Consider the following 3,748-nt stretch of genomic DNA (forward strand, 5'->3'; position numbering starts at 1 on the left):
TCAACCTTCGTAAATTCAACCTTCAACCAGCCGTCGGCACCGCTGCCTCGTCAGCCCCGTCGCGACGGACGAATACAGACTGGTACGTATGTGCCGTATGTTTATTACGGTTAATAATAGTTCAGTTTCAGTAGCAGTATCGCTTATGCCAGTTGCACGGTGTCGTATATGGAAAGCCGTTCGCGCGAGCTCTCTGCTCCGACCAGAAAGATACGAGCGTCAATGCGCGGTGTGTACGGCATTATTTCCCCCAAGGTCAGAGCGCTTTGACGGCGATTTGACGAAGTCGGCGACGAGCTACGGCATGTCTCAGGGGTGAGGTAGCGTAATTCCCTGTCGTAATCATTTCCTCGGAAATGAAGCGAGCACACTCGTACTTCCTTTAGCTCTCTTTCTCCTCCGTTTGCAAAGTTCACAAAACGTAGCCACTTGCTTCGCCGAGGTTCGTCGTTGGGCAGCACATGAAAGGAGATCTCCTCACCGGCGGGGATGTCGCACTCCCTCGACGATTTGCCCGTACTACATGGGCATTTCAAAACGCAGCAACGAAATTTCATTGTAAAGTACTCGAACAAACTGAGCTTTTTAGTGGTTGTAAACTAGAAACGAGCTCCTAACAACAGCAGCAAGCCAACACCATCCCGAATCTTCTGCAACGACTGTCACTATCTCGTCGCTGCTTGCTGTTTTTTACTCCCCTCGTTTCTATTTTTACCTTTGCTGGTTGGCGATATGACGGCCAACCTCATGTGAAGGGATTACGATACCAAGCAAGGTCGCGGCTGTGCGTGCTGGGACGGTTCGTTGGCCCCGAAGAGCCTCGAACCCAAATATTCGTCTGCGCGATGGTGGCGACAGCGAAATGTTGAGTTCGGCTGGCGGTAGTTTCGTACGCATCGGCATACACGCTTGCGTGTTTATTCGGAACTTCAACCGTTTACTCCACCGTTCGTAGTGTCATAAGAGAAATGTGCAGTATGTTTAACGGGCATATAGCTCATTATGCAAACTGGTAAGTCCTGCCTAACTTGCGTTTGCTTTTGCAGGCCTCCGCCAATCGCAGACCATTCTCGTGTGACATCATAGGTTCTGTTGCGGGAAATGAGCTGGTGGGTCGCATGGTCATTCGCTTTTTTCGTAATTATGTAGCTTATTTGAGCGAAGTTTGTGTTAAAAGTGGTATCAGTATGGTTCTATCGAGGCAATCTTTCGAATAAACCAAACTTGTGTTTTCTCTTCATGGCTCTTTTAAGTAATGCATACTGTGCAGATATTCCCCAGTTCGCATAGAGCAGGGACTGATGAGCCTAAAGTGTGTTCAAATACTTTTATATCTCTAGATGTTTAAAGAGAAAACGTTATAGGGGCTGGTGCTGTAAACAGATTCGTTTCGTACAATTAATCAGGCATTTTCTAGTATTTTGTATTGCCCTTTGCGTAAAGGAAAGCACAGGTGTATTCTGTGATAGTTTGTACTTTTTTTCTGCACGATAGGGCGAACGTAGACTTAAAACAGCGGAACAAGGAATGCATATGTCTATTTACCGCATGTGAACCCGTTCTTGAAAGTATATGCTCAAAACAAGGCAACACCTGGAAGCTCCTGTACGGGATGACCTCATTGCATTCCACAAGTAAGTACGCACTGGCATTTTTGGGACCTCCATGGTGAATTTTTAGGTAGTTGCATTATTTTTAATGGTTTGAAACCTCTTTTCAGTGACAGCTTGACCGGCAGTTCAAGGTTACAGTAAGTGCTTTTTGGAACACGCTGGGGAAATTTCTCTGGAAGTCCACTTTGAGACGGCCCTGGGAGAAAACCCCAGCAATTTTGGTTGGGTAACTGGCATTTTTTTTGGGGGGGTATCACTTTGTGTTAAGAAATTATCGTAAACGGCAATAATGGGTATTGCGTTCACATTCAGCCTATTTCGGATGCTGTAAGAGGTGATCAAGAAGAGCGCTATTTTGCATTTAAGTTTGGAAATACTTAGATTTTACACCTTGAGAGTTGTTGTTCTGATATGACGGCACCGAGAATACGCCCAATACGGTTGCTGCTGCAACAATACGGCACCAACTGAAGATTTAAATCTCGCGGTTTTAAAACTCTCCTAATACCAAGAATACTCTCAAATACAAGTGAAGCTTGAGCAATTTTTGCATTGAATTTCGATAGGTAGGAGAATAAGGGTTAATTCCTTTTTGAAGGAAACTGTTTCGAACACGGAAAGCGACGTCCGGAATAATATTTGGTATTGTTGTGATTTATAAGAGAATTGTGTAACAGCCTAATTCAGCATTAGTTAGCTCAACTTTTGGCTTGTACCACTACGCCACCCTGCAGGTCGCACATATCGAGAGGCAAAAAGTTAGGTGGAAATACCTCCATAAAACAATTTTCGTGCCACAGTGCAATATTTTTCATTTCCTATGACTGGCCAGTTATCTGCTTGCGGCAGAAAATCAAGTGGGCAGATTTTGATTGCATTATGAGAGTGTTGTTAAGTTAAAGATTGTTTAGCTGTAAGTTATATTAGGCCAGTCTCACGACAGCAGTCTAGAGAGCACGTTATAGAGTACACAGAACATTATTTTGCAGTAAGAAGGTGTGTAAAGTATAATTCTAGAAGTTCATTATTATATTTGGTTAATAAATGAAACCTATCAAGGATCAAAAATACTTATATTCAGGCCACCGAGGCACCAAATTGGGAAACTTTCCAGAATCAGAGCACTGTCATTGATAGTCTGTGCTGATATTTTTTCGGGCACACTTGTGTCACGTCGTTTCATCAAGTGGACAGGATACACAAAAAAAACGTTTAATTGACGACGACGGTATTTCAGAGCCCACGAAAAGTAATGGTAAATAGTCAAAGGAGTGTTCTCTCGGTCCGAGTTCTCGTAAAAGTCGGGAAGGATGGTGTCACCTCACGTCGCAGCAGATGTCTTCCTATTTCGTGTAGGAAACAAGGCGAACGTCGCGTTTCATAGTGCTTGCCGGAAGTGGGCCCAGCCGTCGCCGCCAACAGCAAAGGGAGCGTAGCTCTAGGTGCGATGTTGAACTAACGTCGTTGCGTAGCCCCAGAGTCCCAGCCCCGTAGCTTAGCTGGTAACCTGGAGCCACCCCCGGAGCATCGCCGCGGGGTCTCCCTGCAGGACCGTAGCTTGAAACTCCTGTCAGTAGACCTGAGGCGTCGTCAGGCCCCGATGACGCAGGGGTCGGTTGGTTGGTTGTTTGGTTGGAGCCATAACAAAAATGGCACGTACCCACTATGGGGGATCGGCAAAGTATGATTGTGGTTTCAATGTTGAAGAAGCTTATGAATTAGTTTTTAAAAAGAGAATATAGGTGTAATAATAGGGCTACAGTGATGCTAACAATTTGAGAACAACAACAAAAATTCAATAATGCTCTAACAACAGGAACTTTATTAAACGATTAAAAATTGGTTGATGCGATTGATTAACAAGGCAAGCGAGTGGACTCGGCAATAGAAGAGTGAAGGTCGCGACAAACATCCCCGTTGCACAAACTAAGTTCGACTGCCCCAAATGACAATAAAATGGGAGATTATGCACCGACAAGGCGAGACGCAGGCGCCGGAGGGCAACCTCCAGGTAACGACTTCGGAGGGAGGAAAACCTCCGACAAGACAATAGGAAATGTTGCATTGTTTCCCCATCTTGACAGAAGCCGCACATGGCCGATGGCACCATGCGTGCGCGGTGTAGATAAAAATTC

This window comes from Haemaphysalis longicornis, unplaced genomic scaffold (genome assembly GCF_048455015.1).
Source record: "Haemaphysalis longicornis isolate Haplotype H1 unplaced genomic scaffold, Haemaphysalis longicornis Haplotype H1 scaffold_8, whole genome shotgun sequence".
Classification (NCBI taxonomy): Eukaryota; Metazoa; Arthropoda; class Arachnida; order Ixodida; family Ixodidae; genus Haemaphysalis; species Haemaphysalis longicornis.